The sequence below is a fragment of the Cavia porcellus genome, unplaced genomic scaffold, assembly GCF_034190915.1.
Source record: "Cavia porcellus strain 051 isolate PalLab524CR breed Dunkin Hartley unplaced genomic scaffold, mCavPor4.1 scaffold_24, whole genome shotgun sequence".
In the NCBI taxonomy this organism is placed as follows: Eukaryota; Metazoa; Chordata; class Mammalia; order Rodentia; family Caviidae; genus Cavia; species Cavia porcellus.
This window is the reverse complement of record NW_026947507.1, coordinates 11922202-11938064: the sequence shown is the minus strand read 5'-3', so window position 1 is coordinate 11938064 and position 15863 is coordinate 11922202. Positions and strand designations below refer to the sequence as shown.

Sequence of the window (15863 nt, the reverse complement as noted above, 5' to 3'; positions counted from 1 at the left end):
ATGAGACACAGTTCTGGGAAGGACATAGGGTCCTGAGGATGAAGTATTAGGTTTCGCTGTTTTATATTTACTTGAGGCTATTACAGAGAATCAACATTTGTGTGAAGGCAAAGTAAAACAAAATGAATTTTGTTATTGAGATGGTGTGTTTTTGATAGATTAGGAGCACCTGACAGATACTTCCACAAAAGTGGCCGCCTCTGGAAGAAGATACACACATCTCTGCACTGCTTAGCATCACTTCAGTGGTTACTAAATGAGTCACTCATTTTAGTCAGCACTGATGTGGTCTAAATAGCTTCAGCAAAAGAAATTATCATCCTTTCTGAAAAGTGGGCAGATTATTAGGGAATGTCCACAGTTTGCTTTTATGATCTTACTGCACATGTGGTCATGATGACAGCTAGCCAAACAGATGCCGTTTGTTGATAACACTGAAGTACTAATACTCACAAAGAAGTACTAATACTCACACAGAAGTAGAAGTTTTTAAGGATTTCAGTAAATTCAGCAATTGGTCTCTTACTATAGTGTTATATGTGGCATTTCTAATGAACTAATTTTATTTGGTTATTTCAGTGCTTTTGATTACCTTGAAATTATTGAAAAATTAACAATTTGTTGTCATATTACTAAATAAATCTTTCATCAGACCTTGTACACATTAAAAAAGAAAATATAAAGATACTAATTTCATTTCAACAAGCTCTTTTAAGTAAATATTTTCATTGGGAAATGATTCTTATTTATCAAAGCTATTAAACCATTACAAAACAATAAAATGCAATTTCCAAAAATGTCCCATGATTAGGTTTATTTTATTTTGACAAAATAATGTTTCTTAGACATCTTTACACAGAGTAAGATAAATAACTGTTCATAAAAAATTGTTAAACCCCAGAAAAACCCATCATAATCACTGTATTTGAACTGTAGTTACTAATAATTGTCTCTGTATCTGTTTCAGGCAGGTTTTATGTTCTCTTTCGACTAAACTTACTGGAAATGATTTGGTTTCTGTTATAAATTAACCCTTGTGGTGCACTCTTGACTAGGGGTCAGATATTGAAAAACACAATGTACATAATCAGTTCCATAAATTAATTTGATTTTCAGTAAACCTATGCAGAATAGCTTCTGCAGAGATAACCAGAATAATTTAAAAAAGGATTTTTTTTTACAAAAATGATATGCTTGGGGCTGGGGATTTAGCTCAGTGGCATAAGTGCCTGCCTTGCAAGCAGGCAGTCGTGAGTTTGATCCCCGGTACCGATAAAAAGGAAAAAGACAAAAAAAAAAAAAAAAAAATGATATGCTTGCTTTGTTGTTCTGAGGGCATGTCCAGCCAAAGCAAAACAAGATTAAGGTTCTATCTTCTGTTATGGAGATAAAAAAATTTTAAATAATACCAGTGACTATTCCATAAAGGAGCCTACTTCATGATGCATTGGATAGAATCTGGCCAGGAATTGATGCTTTCTAGCTCTGAATCTACATGTGTCACCTACCCAAATGTTTTCACCAACCTGTGAGGTAAACAAGGGCTCTTTGGTTGCCAAAAACATTTAATTTAAGTCTATCGAAAGTTTGGGCAGTATAAGATGCAAATTAAGGACGAAAATTTACAACTAGAAGACTAAATTGGTTTCAGTGATAAGTTAATGACAGATACTTTAAAAGCAACAAGAGAATATTAAAAACGGATCCAATAGCTGCTAGTTTACTCAACACTAAGATTAATTGGAAATAGTGAAAAATCAGAGGCAATGCAGTGCATTTAGGTGGTATGGCTGTAGAAAAAATTAGTGAAAAATAAGAAGCAACCTGCATGCACAAAAACCTGTTTATAGAAATAATAGCAGAAAACTTTCTAAATGTGGGAATAATTTATCATACAGGTAAGTAAGCCACATAGAACCATATAGCCACAATGAGAAAAGAACCTCTCTATGAACATAACATAGTTGAAATTCCAGAATTCTAACACAAGAACAGAACCTTAAAAGATGATAGAGAAAACCTACAAATCCCTTATAAGCAAAAATTCATTAGAATTACAGTAGATCTCCCAACACAAATTTTAAAGGCCCAAAGAGCCTGGAATGAAGTGTTTCAAGACAAAAAAAAGTCTTCCAACATAGCGATACATATTGCAAAACTACCTTTCAAAATTAATAGAAAAATAAGCACCTAAAGGAATTTATGATCACCAAACCAGCACTCAAAAATGAATGCTCAAAGATATCCTAGAAGTCTACGGCCATACCACCCTGAACGCGCCCGATCTCGTCTGATCTCGGAAGCTAAGCAGGGTCGGGCCTGGTTAGTACTTGGATGGGAGACCGCCTGGGAATACCGGGTGCTGTAGGCTTTAAAAAAAAAAAAAAAAAAAAAAAAAAAGATATCCTAGAAAGACAATAAAGCTAACAATTCCATAGGGTCTAATAGAAGAAGTATGCCAAATAAGGTGAAGAGTTACATAGAAGGGAAAGAAAGGGAACCAGTAACAGGAAAATAATGCAAAGACAGGAATAAGTCAATACTTCTCAGGAATAACTCAGTGTTACAGGTCTTAATTCCCCAATCAAAAACCAAAATTCAATAGTACACTGTGTACAAGAAACACATTTAACCGAAATGAAATATATTGACTAAAAATCAAAGAATAGAAAACAACATTTCAAGCAACAAGAACCCCCAAACAAGCAGGGGTAGCTACTCTATTTTCAGAAACCTTAGACTTTAAGCCAAAACATCAGAAGAGGCAAAAAAGACCACTATATATTGGTTAAGGGAACAATTCAACAAGAAGGAATAACAATTATAAACGTGTATGGATGCACAATAGTGCACCCAACTTCATAAAACAAACATTGTTGAACATAAAAGAACAGATAAACACCAATACAATTATAATAGGGAAACTTAATACTCACTGTCACAAATAGACCAACTGAACAAAAATTCAACAAAAAAATATAAGTTGAACGAAACTGTCAAACAAATGGGCTTTGTAGATACCTACAGAGTGTTCCACCCAGTAACACAATACACATTCTTCTCATCAGCACATGGAACATTCTCCAAAATACCTCCATAAAGCATGCTTACATAAATGCAAAATAATTGAAATTATACCAAGCATATCATCAGATAACAGTTCAATGAAACTAGAACTGTAAAAGAAACCATAGAAATTATACAAACACATGGAAATTAAACAGTATACTCTTGAATAATCAGTAACTTACAGAAGAAATCAAGGAAAAAATAAGACAGTCCTAGAATTAAACAATAATGCCAGTACAGCATATCACAATTTATGAGACACATTGAAAACAGGCATAAAAGGCAAGTTTATATCTATGAATGCTCACATCAAAAAAAAAAAAAGTGAACCCACATAAATAACCTAAAGATATACCTCAAGGTCTTATAAAAACAAGAATGATCCTAATCAAAAGCTAGTATAGGAAAGGATGTTATAAAGATCAGGAGACAAACTGATGAAATGGAAACTAAGAATAATAGAATCAATAAATCAAAGAGCTGGCTCTTCAAAAGCAACAAACAAAAAAAATACAATCATCTCTAAAAATGCAGAAAAAGCCCTTTAATAAAATATAGCATCCATTTACAATAAAAACAAAAAAAAAAGGTATAGAAAGACTTTCAATCTGATAAAAGCCATTTTTGACAAACTTATTCTCAACATAATATTAAATGGGGAAAAACTAAAAACTTTCTCTCTAAAATCAGGACCAAGACAATCATGTCTACTGTTCCCACGCATGTTCAACATTGTACTCACACATTAGCCAGCACAATCTAGCATGGGAAAGCAAGGAAAGGGATATGTATAGAAAAGGAAGAAGTCAAATTATTATTATTTGAAGAAGAAACAATCTTTTTTTTTTTTTTTTTTGTCTTTTTCATTTTTATCGGTACCAGGGATTGAACTCACAACTGCCTGCTTGCAAGGCAGGCACTTACGCTGCTGAGCTAAATCCCCAGCCCCAAGAAACAACCTTAGAATAATCCTCTATGAAGAAGATACAAAAATTCCCTCAAAAGCCTCTTGGAATTAATAACCAAATTCAGCAATGTAGCACAATATAAAATCAACACACAAAATCAATAGCATTCCTGTACACCAATAATGAACTCACTGAGAAAGAATACCATTCACTATAGCAACCATAAAAGCTAAATACTGAAGAATGAACCTAATCAAGGAAGTGAAAGAGTCTACAACAAAAACTACAGTAGTCTGGAAAAGGAGATCAAAGAAGTCATCAGCAAATGGTAAGATATTCTTTGTTCTTAAATAGGCAGAGCAAATATAGTCAAAATGGTCATATTTCCAAAACTGATACACAGATTTAATGTAATCCAAATCAAAATATTAACAGCATTCCTTGCAGGTGAAGAGAAACCAATTCTAAATTTCATATGGAAACAGAATACACACAGGATAGCTAAAGCAATTCTGAGTAACAAGAACAAAGCAGGAGGCATCACAATCCTGGACATGAAGTTATATTTCAAAGCTATAGTGATAAAAACAGCATAGCATTGGCCTAATGACAGACGTGTGGGTCAGTAGTACAGAATAGAGGCAGCAGAAACTTCCTCAGGCATATTCAGAGTTATGACCTTTGACAGTTGGGCCAAAAACATACAGAGGAGGAAAGAAAGCATCTTAAGTAAATGTGCTGAGAAAATTAGTTATTCCCATGTAGAAGATTGAGTCTAGACCCACCTAGCTCACCATGCACTAAACTAAAATCAAAATAGATTGAAGACCTGAATGTTAAAATAGAAACATATAATTTGGTAGAAGATAACATGCATAAAATATTTGAAGGAAAAGCCAAAAGCAAAGATTTTCTGGACAGACCCTCAATGCCTCAAGAAATAGTACCAAGAATCAATAAATGGGATCATATCACAGTATACATGGCAAAGAAAACAACCAATATACTGCAGAGACAGTCTAAAGAAAGAGAAACTAATTTGTCAGCCATTCATCACCAAGGGACTAATACCTGGAATAGACACAGAATTTGAAAAAATCAGTCTTCCCCAAAAAAGATCCAATCAGAAAAGTTGACAAGTGAATTAGACACTTCTGTGAAGAAGTACCAAGAGCTAAAAGATATATGAAAAGGTGTTCAGCATATTAGTCATCAGAAAAATGCAAAATGAGGTTCCATCTTATTCCAGTCAGAAAGTCTGTCATCAAAAATTCAAATAAGAGATTCTGACAAGATTGTGGAAGAAAGGAACCCTTCTATACTGTTGGTAGGAATGTAAATCAGTACAACCACTATGGGAATCAGTATGGAGAGTCCTCAAAAAACTAAAATCGGACATTCTACTTGAGCAAGTGATTCTCCTCAGTATCTTCTTGACAAATTTAAAAACATTATAAATGGTGATACAAGCATACCCATGTCTATAGTCGGACAATTCATAATAACTAATGAAAACAGCCCGTGTTCCCATCAATATCACATAAAATGCGATATTTATACACAATGGTGCACTACTCTGCCATAAAGATCAGTAAACTTGAGTCATTTGAGGGAATATGTATGCACCTTGAGATAATAAGTGAAATAAATCAGACATATCAGCTTAAATACTCCATGGATTCTCTTATACAAGAATCTCAAAATATGAGTAAAGAGCAAAAGAAAAGCTAGATAGTGAAAAGAATGGAGCTAATTTTCGAATGGAAAGTGGATCAAGAGGCGAGAGCAAGAGCTGGAGAAGAGGGACAGTGGATCAAAAAAGCATCAAGATCTGTCATAGGTATGTCTTAACTTTCTCAGTGAACATATTCATAATGCAATGCAAATATGCACTAATAAAAAATGAAAGCTGAGAAAAGAAAAAAGATCCACTATATTTGAGCATGGGAATCACTAGGGAATATTTTGTTAGGGTCTGGCCTCTGCTGTGTTTTTTTTCTTGGCTCTGTTAATCTTGATAGTTCTTATGCTCCAGATAAATACTCATAAATGTTTCTTTCACTATAAAACTGTCAAAGTACAGTGGTTGATAAGATTATTTTTAGTGAAACAGTAAAACCATAGAGACTTATTTCCAGATGTACTTAACCACAGTACCTCTTGTATTGCAAAATAATGCATTGCAACTCTGATTATTTGAATCAGGGAAGCATTCTCTATTCTAAAAGAAAGTTAATCGTGGTGATTCTCAAAGAGGGAAGAAAACGAACTGCAATGCCATTTGTCAGTGTCCTATGAGACCTTCCACGCTTCTTAAACAATCGAACTCTTCATTAAATCATACTTTGTGTGGTGAGTTTCAGAACACGGCACAGGACACCAGAACAAACCCCAGTGGGTGGATGCTGTCTGTCCCACAAGGAACCCGAGAAGATGCCATGCTCCACACTGAAGCCGGGCAGGTGTCTACTCTGGAGTCAGACACATGCTTTGCGGAAATAGTGGATGGGACAATGGAGTCAGCCCTCCCATCTCTCTGTCTTCCATTGTGAAATAGGATGATGAACCCTATTTAAATCTAGAGTGTGAAGATTAAATAACAAATGTCAAACAGTACAGAGAATTGCACATAATCAAAATTGGATAGATCGTTTCCATTGTCTTGTAGGATGAGTACATCTCTGTCAAAGAAACTGCTTCTTATTAGCCAATCTCCTTTATTTTCTCATGTGGTAAAGTCTAACTTGTATCAATATTAAACAATTTAAACTTGCTAAAAACACTTAAATCTGTGTATTGAGGGAAAAGAAAATGCAAACTTTCATTGACTTTTACTCATATTTTTCTGGGCCACTCAGCAAACCCCAATCATTCAAAGGACTGCCCTCTAAGGGATTATTACAAGATTTCCTTCTGAATTTGTCTACCATGTTTCTACTTTCTGAATAAGTAAAGCATAGAACTGGATGCCTTGAGCTTTCTCTGCCTGCCTCACCCTCAGGTTACACTGATTTTGGGGACGGCATCCTTCACCATCTGGTCAACTGATGGCCATAATCCTGTAACCACATGAATCATGAGTTCTCAAGGTCAGTTATTTCCAGAATAACCAAATCTAACATTTTTTTATATTCACCAGTACCCAGTCTGTGAAAGACAAGAAATGATGAAGATTTTCAGAATCCTGGGAGAGGGTTCTATTACTTTTTCCCTTTTTCTTTTTATTTATTCTAATGGTTCACATTCCAGATGGTTCTGCTCAATTTTAGAATTATGATCTACTTTGTAGAGGAAAAAAATATCACAACATTTCATGTATAGTATAATTTATGTAACATTTGTTTTACCAAGGGAATCAAGAAAAATGTAGCAATGTAGAAGAAATTTTGGCTCCTTTAGAATTAGAAAAGATCAACTTTTAATATTTTATTATTAAGGGTGTTATAAGTTAGAATTCTCCATGTAGTTACTGGATTTACATTTTCAAGAACTATTTTAATGATATGGAAAAGTATCCCCCAAACAACAAATTATAAGATAAAAAATAGTATAGATGGTGTAATTCCACTTGTTTTTTTAAGAGGTAAGGTGATTTTTCAGAAAAGGAAAGAAACACCCCCAAATATACCTTTGAAGGATGTTTTTAAATCTCATAAAAATTAACTTCTTTATTGTAGTCTATATTATTTAACTTTATTTTTTTTAGCACTAACTGAGTAGAAGTTTAGGCTGAGCACCTGCAGTCCTCACTGTGTGGATCTGGCTCCACCACTGTCACCAACTCTTGCAAGGGACAAGTCACCTTTCTTTTCTCCATAATGAAAATATCTTCTCCCATTCAAGACACTGTTACAGTTTGGATCTTAATGTTGCCCAAAAGCTATTCACTGGAGGTCTGTTGTCAACCTGTGGTGCTCCTGGGAGGAGGGGCCTAGTGGAAGGAAGTTGGGTTACATCAAGGAGTGTGTGCTCTTGACCTCCAGCCCCTCCCTCTCTCTGTTTTCTGGCTGCTCTGAGGAGAAGAGCTCTCCTGTCCCACCATGAACACTGCATCATCACAGCCCCAAAGGCAATAGGACCAAACAACCATGAAACAAAGCCTCTAAAACCATGAGACAAAAGTCAATCTTTTCCCTTGTGAATTTGTTCTCTCTTGGGTGCTTTGTCACTGTGACAGAAAGTTGACTAACAAATATACTATGAGGACAATGGAGAAAATTTACCAAGTCATATAAGTCAGCACTTATGCTTTTACAAAATAAAGACAGCATATTCATTCAATGAGTTGTTATATGTTATGATATATGACTCAGCATTTCTGTTGCTGCAAAGAAACCTTCAGCAAGTGTCTTTTTAGTGTCCCCAGAAAGGTTGCTCACAGAGCCCTTGTTTTAACTGCTCTGGGCCTCAGGAATGCAGGTTACAATGCTTGGTTTGTACTAAGGCATCTCTGAGTGAAAAATGGGAACAGGTCAGCTCAGGGGGCTTCCCAGTGGTCACAGACTTGAGCAGATTCAAGCTGTAAATGCAGCCCTGCCGTTAGGGCTGGGCACCTGGGCTACTGGCCTGCCTGCTGCCAGGTAAGCAGGTATCACTATTGGGAATTTGGGAGGAAGTTTTTTTCTGACCACCCGAAGATCAATTCAATCTAAATTCCATCATTGCTGACAAAGTAATATGCTAATTTAAGAACGAAACACAGGATAATTATTTTTTTTCCAATAGGGAGTAAATGAGTCATTCCACTTACTATTTTGCAGAGTTTTCTCATAGCCAACTGCCTATACTCTTTTAGATGCTTAAAAAGCCTTTTTAAAAAGTCCACATGGTTAAATCTTTTTTTTCTTCAATGATGCACACAGCTCAGTTGGGTGTACTTTCTCATCCTGACACAAAAACAGAGGCTCTAATTCTGCCCACCTAGAATAGGAGGAGCTGGAATTTAGAATAGAGTATCCTCCAAATGGGAAACAGCTCAGATGGTTAATGCAAATGAGAAGTTTTAGTTGGCTTTGCATGTAGCAGAATGCAAAAAAGTGGTCTGTGGTGTTTGGTCCTCTGTGTGCTGGCCTTATTCAGAAACAGTCTGCTCTAGCTGGGACAGTCCTGCCAGGGAGGCATTTGGTCACTCTTCCCTCGCGTCTGGAGAGTATGTCACTTCCACAGATGTGGAAAAGGTTAAGTGTTCAGTCTGAGCAGTGAAAGATATGCTTTGAGCTTGCAATAGATAGTCTGGAACTGCTTCCTATTTGGAGATGACTTGACATTTAATAGTAGCTGTTGTGGCATGAGTTGTGTCCACTGTAATGATATGTTGAAAGTCTTGACCCCTAGTATTTATGAAAATGACCATGCTTGGAAATAGGATCTCTGCAGATGCAGTCAAGCTAATTGAAATCATACTGAAGTAGGGTGCACTCTAAATCCAGACACTAGCATCCTTACACAGAGAGCAGGATGGGAATACACAGGAAGGAAAACATTATCTGATGGAAGAGGTTGGAGTGATGCAGTCATCAGCCAAGGAAGGCCTAGGAATGCTGAGCAGCACTGGAAGTTTAGAAAGGGCAGAGTTTCTTCTGTAGTGACTTCAGGGACACATTGGCCCTGCCATCACCTTGATTCCACATTTCCAGATTTCAAAATTGTGATACTATATGGGTTTTTTTTTTTTTTTTTTTTTGGTACCAGGAATCAAACTCAGGACCTTGTTGTGCCACTGAGCTATACCCCTGGCCTCTGTTTCTTTGTTTTTTGTTTTTTTTTTTTTTGTCTTTTTCCTTTTTATTGGTACCAGGGATCGAACTCACAACTGCCTGCTTGCAAGGCAGGCGCTTATGCCACTGAGCTAAATCCCCAACCCCTGTTACTTTATTTTTAAGCTACTAGTTTGTTGCATTCTTTACAGCAGAGCTAGAAAATTAAAAAGGTTAGAATGTGGTCTCTAGACTTTACTTCTTTTGCAATCCAGAGGTTGAACCAATTTGACCTGAAGAGAGGTAAGAGAGCAAATTAAATTACTTTTTAGGGAAGGAAGATTTGGGTAGATCCTTCCATACTCAGTTTAGATGAGCAAAAGTGGAACAAAATCCAGACAATATGTACTCAGTGTGACTTCAGAGCAGAGAGAGTTAAGAGTCAGAGTCAGCAAGCAGCCGGCAGTGACATCCTGAGGTAGCCGGCCTCTCTCTGCCTTTTCCAAGTCAAGAGTCCCTGGGAAGGTGGAGAGCCAGGGATGGCATGGGGGAGCTCAAGGCACTGACAGGAAGCCCGTGGTTTCCCTGGGCCCTGTGACATGCCAGTGAGCAAGAGACATCCTCTTTAACAAGTACAGATTACAGGGGAGTGGCTGTCCCTGCAAAACAACAAGAAGGAAAGAACTTTCGAACACAGGTAAAGTTTAATTACTGTGCCTCATGGTGTTTCTAAGACCCATACAAGATATTCCATTGTGTGCACTGGGGCAGTGGCTCAGTGGCAGACTGCTTGTCTAGCAAGCACAGGCCAGTGGTGGCAATGTGAGTTGCTTTTCTTTTAACTAAGTGGGTTTTGATTTGTAGTTTGGGCTCTTGTCTCTAAAAGATTTCCTATCACTGTATTGCACTATAGGTTCAAATCCCTGCACAGGAAGAAAAAAAAACTCATAGAGAAATACAGTAAAGAACTCTAAAACAATTACAATTTGAGGAGAAAGCAAGCTATCTTGATATCTGTAGTTTTACCTTGCTGCTTATGTCCCTGCTGGCCTCTTTTAAATCTAATAGCTTAAATCAAGGGTATCTATGCAGAATCTTAAGCCAGAAGTTCTACCGGGAATATCATACAAAATGAATGTCAAGGACAGGCTAGGATATGGTCATATTCTTTGGTTGCCCACCTCCTGTTGTATTTTCTTAACTGCATAAAGAGATCTTTTGTTAAAGTGCACATGACACATTTCCCCTGGGCCTTGCCAGCCCCAGGCCCAGGCAGTTGTGGTTCCCCATGAGGTCAGCGTACCTTCTGAAGAAATGCACCCAGATCAGAATGGTATATGAGTCTGTCCTATTCTGGCTCTAGAAAAGAAATGTTATAATAAATAGGTGGGTGGGACATGCCCCACAACCCCCAAAATCACCAAAGTAGCAACAAGATCAAACCGAGAATAATAACTTTATCATGAAATAATTTTTGTTACAAAATTTGATGGCTGCTTCTCCAAAAACAAAAACAAAAAGCAAAGCAAAACAAAACAAAACTCTGAGAAGGAAGTGGAGCAAATATTGGTTATTTTTAGTTTGTCACATATTATAACTAGTAACCATTTAGTAATTATCTACAAATGGATAAATGGTTTTACTCAGGGTTATATTAGGTAGACATGAAGCAAAAAGAGGCACTTCGGCAGCCTGTGATATACTTTGCTGATTCATTTGCTTGTTTCCTTTCTCTTGATCCTTATTCAATGCAAAATTCCTTCAACAAAGCTGCATGTGTAACCACTGATCAGCATTTTAATAAGATAGAAACATACACGATAGCAAAGACTAGGATGTTAACCTGCCATTCCCAATTCTTTGCTTTTCCATTATTTTCTGAACAGATTTGTGTAGAATGAGATAGGAGAGGAGAGAGATAAAAGCCAAGAGGGAGGTGACTCACTTTTCATCCTTACTCACACTGAGGGGTCACTATACCGTCCCTCCACCTCAGCCAAGTCATTATGCATGGAGGCCCCTGAAATCCTCCCTTAACAAAATACGAATCTTTCTTTGATCATTGCACCAGCTCTCAAAGCTACTTGGCCCAGATTCTCTTTACTCATTGAAATCACCTTTTGAGGACTGACCTTAGTCACTTACAGAGTGTGTAGTATCTTAGCTGACAACACGGAGCTATTGAATATGCTAACAGAAATTGAACACACACTCTTCTGATTATGAGATACTTTATAAACAAGTCTTTGGATTTTCTAAGCATAGACCCCATTTGTGGGAATCTGAGACCTGGTAGGAAACAAAGGTTATGGGATGTGGGGTCGCTGCTTGAGGGCTAGAAGGAACTTGTCGGGGTCCCCATCTCTCTTTGTCAGCCAATTTCAAGACATGATTCTGATTTTATGTTAACAACCAGTGCATCTTCCTGCAGATAAATCAGTCATCCCACAGCAATAAATATTTCATTTTGACATCTTTGAATATGTGCTTCAGATGAAATCACAGTAAACTATTTTTTCCCTTCTGGGCAAAACACTGTATACAGGTATCTGCAAATGGGGAAGAAAGCTTCCCCCACACTTCCCTAAATGGAACTATTTTGACAAGGAGAACAGGGGAAACTACATACACACCATTATGGCTTATATTTAGAGGTCTCGTGTGCTCATAGGTGGGACTTTAGGGAGTGACTGGATCATGAATATGGAATATTGATCAATCCACTGATTGGTTTAGCACAGTTTTTCCTGTGGATGATAGATTTACCAAAGAGGGAAGACCCACTCTGGATGTGTGTGGCACCAACCAATAGGCTTGTAGCTTGAATGAAATAAAAAGGGAAAGAAGGAAGGTTTGCTGCATTCTGCCTGCCATGCCATGATCTGTTTCTCCCCCGCCATGCTACTTGTACTGAAATCAACTGACTGTGGATTGAAACCTCTACAAACTATGAGCTAAAATAAACCTTTCCTCATTTAACTTTTTTTATTTTGGCTACCGGGTCTCAGCAATGAGAAAATAACTGAGACACACATATACAGGCTACCCTTGCAGTCTTTAAACTATCTGCTTATAAATAAAATACGATCAAAGCCTCAGCAATAATGCATCTCATTTCATGTTAAACTTTTGGTAAATTGTTATGTCTGGACTGTGTTATTAAAATATTTATTTCACCCTGTCTCTGTCTCCGTTTCTCTCTTCCTCTCTTTCTATGGGAGATTTTTCCTTTAAAAGATCAAAAGGAGTAGTTTACCAGGAGTAGCTAAAATTTTGCACATGTGCCTTGAAGTTCAACTCATTTAACAGTTGCAATTAACAAATATTCTGAAGAATGTGTACAGTTTAACATTCCATTATAATCCGAATGTTGCTGAGTTCCTAGGAACACAATTATAGCATTCATTGCAGCCAGCACTTACTATGATTACTATGTGGTAAGCTCTTTTCCATGCTCTTACATTAAAGCAGGTTATCCTTTCAATAACAGACAAGGTGGGGCTTGCCATTTTCCCATTTACAGATGAAAACAGAGCCATCATTAGATGTCAAGTTACCCAGGTCTCAGTGGGTCTCCATGTAGGCAACCTGGCTCCCAAATCAGTGCTCAGAAACTCTGATACCACTGCCGTAATAGTGATCCATTGCAACAATCACTGAAGACATCCTTGTTATTGTTTCATGAGAATTTGCATATTGGGTCAGTGAATAAGTAATCTCAATAAGTTAATAGTTTTGTCATCTTTAATAATGACTTGCTCTCATGAAGATACTGTGGTCCAAGCCTGAGCTTGTACTAAACTTTTAGGAGGAGCATGCTTGCACCTAAAGCAATCAAAGATTGAAACAGAAAGTAAATTGATATTCTTCTTTGAATGTCCTTTGTCACCTAAGTGTTCCTGTGACCATAGTTTAAGATAGACAATATATTAAGATAGAGGTCTGATCATTAAAGAATTGGATATGCCTCAAATTACTGAGCAGAGACTGGGGATGTAAGACCTAAAAAGACACAAAGAAAGGGTAATTTTAAGGAAGAGTTGGAACCCATGCCATTTAATTCTACTTTTATAGCTGTAACAGTTTAGAAATGAGGCTTCAGACAAAATTCCTTTTCCAAAGGAGCCAAACCTGGCTTAGTTAGCTGTAAGCATACGATTATATTGTGCTCCTCCGTGGCATGGGTTGCACTCAAACCTCATCAGTTTCCTAGAATTGTTCTTGAAGTCCTGTCCAGCTTAGGGCCACTCCACCGCACCCTCCTGACGACACCAGGACACTCTAAGATTATGCTCAGGTTTGCTCCATTTGTGTTTGCCACTTGTTGGCCCAAAGTCACTGTGGATTAACCACGCGTCATTCACTGAACACCTCACTCTCAGCAGTGATTGGTCACACTGGTGTACCCTGAAATGTTCTCCAACCCGAAGCCTTATCTATGAATTAAAAAAATTCCACACTTATTGGTATGATTTCTCTGTTTGCCTATCACTAATATTTTTACCAGTTTAACATGTCAAACAAGGCTGAGTTCTGGGTTGTTGTTTCTTAATCTGAACTTCTTACCTTCTTTACTTCAGAATAGAAACCAGGGTAAGAACTCAGGAACAGAATTGCCCATAATCTCTCCCTTTCTGCAATTATTCTCATGCTTTAGAAGGACCGTTCTAGTCACCATTTCTTAAGATAAGACGGAAGGAGAGGTTAATATTTCTAATGACTTTTTAACATAAATCTTAGCAATTGCATTTAGAATGTCCACTACTTTTGGATTTCAGATTCAGGACTTTAAAAAGCTAGATGCACAAGAGTGCCATTGGTTCCCACTGCATGATATATCCCGGGACTGGCAGGTAAGGAAGATGGCAGAAGGCAAAAAACACTACAAAAAGCCTGGGGGTCTCCTCTCTCTTCAGTCTGTATCAAGAATGTGTTTGGCTCTTTTAATTTATCTTTATCTTCCTTCAATTGGCTGTAATTTTTAGGGCAGTGTTGGCGAACTTCTGGCATGTGTGTTGCAGCGGGCTGTTATCATTTAAAGCTGTAAAAGGTTCACCATTGCTGGTTTAGGGAGCTCTGTGCTATTAGTACAGGAACAATTACAAAGTAATTAATTTTTAAAAACAATTATAGTTGTTGGGGATGTGGCTCAGGGGTAGGAAGGCCCTGAGTTCCACCACCCTACCAAACAAAATGGGCTGTGGGCAGCAGATGCTAATTCTGTCACAAAATCTCATTAAAAAATTTTTAAAACATTGTCTTGTCAAAATCTAAGTGGTCCATAAGGTGCCTGAATGGTTTAGAGGCCTGGATTCTGAAGAAATTGAGTAACAAGGTTGCATCCCAGAGTTGGAGAAAGGGGGATACTTTTATAAGAATTTACATTGTATATATATGTAGAAAAGCAGGTACGAGCAGTGAAAAATATTTTCCCATGGATAAAGTAAAATCTCCACCAAATCATGTTCTGCTTATCAATACTCGGAGCACTAAGGTAAAAATGGAAAACATTTTTTTAACAGTACAGTGAAGTTGGGCCGGGGATTTAGTTCAGTGGCATTAGCGCCTGCCTTGCAAGCAAGAGGTAGTGAGTTCAATCCCCGGTACAAACAACAACAACAACAACAACAACAACAACAACAACAACAACAACAAAAACAACAAAACCCCCAAAACACCACGCACACAAAAAAAACCAAAAAACAAAAACCAGTATGGTGGTCTCCTTTCAAGAAACATGTCTCCACTCAGCATACAGAAATGTATTTTGTTAACTCAAATAGGAGAAATAAAAGGACACAATGGTTAACTATTGGAAGAACAAGCTCACTAGTTCCTTAATAATTTCAATGAAACTGCTTCATTATGCAGATCCTACTACAATGAGAAAAACAGGGATCCACAGAATTAAGAGGGAACACTCAGCGTGTATTTTGCTGAGATCCGGTCATCTTCTCCACCATCTGCTTGCACTTGCTGTATATGTGCAGCTTAGAGTATTGCTGACCTAGAGGAACATGTTCCACATTTAAAGCAATTTTTGCTGTAAATGATTGTGCTGTGAACCTTAAGGGGTCATTAAGATATTTTCTGAGAAATTGGCTCCTTTAAGTTCTTTCTTAGAATGCACCGTGTTTCATTTTTGTACGGCACAGATGACAGGCTAGGCACTGCAACAGCAGTTAGTTAA

The 15863-nt window shown here is 37.4% G+C and overlaps 1 protein-coding gene and 1 non-coding gene across 24 annotated transcripts in view; one reads left to right on the top strand and one right to left on the bottom strand.

The window, feature by feature from the left end:
• Sorbs2 (sorbin and SH3 domain containing 2) overlaps nt 1-15863 on the bottom strand; it is a 198896-nt gene that overhangs the window by 119577 nt on the left and 63456 nt on the right. Inside the window, exon 3 of one of the 23 annotated variants that reach the window (XM_063234639.1) lies at nt 10977-11032. The exons of the other annotated variants lie outside the window; for them this stretch is intronic. The gene's annotated coding sequence lies outside the window, so the exon portion shown is untranslated. The remainder of the gene's footprint in view (nt 1-10976; nt 11033-15863) is intronic. 23 annotated transcript variants of the gene reach the window in all.
• Nucleotides 2253-2373, top strand: LOC100379616 (5S ribosomal RNA). Its single transcript, NR_033366.1, has one exon. It is a non-coding gene; the product is annotated as a 5S ribosomal RNA (ribosomal RNA).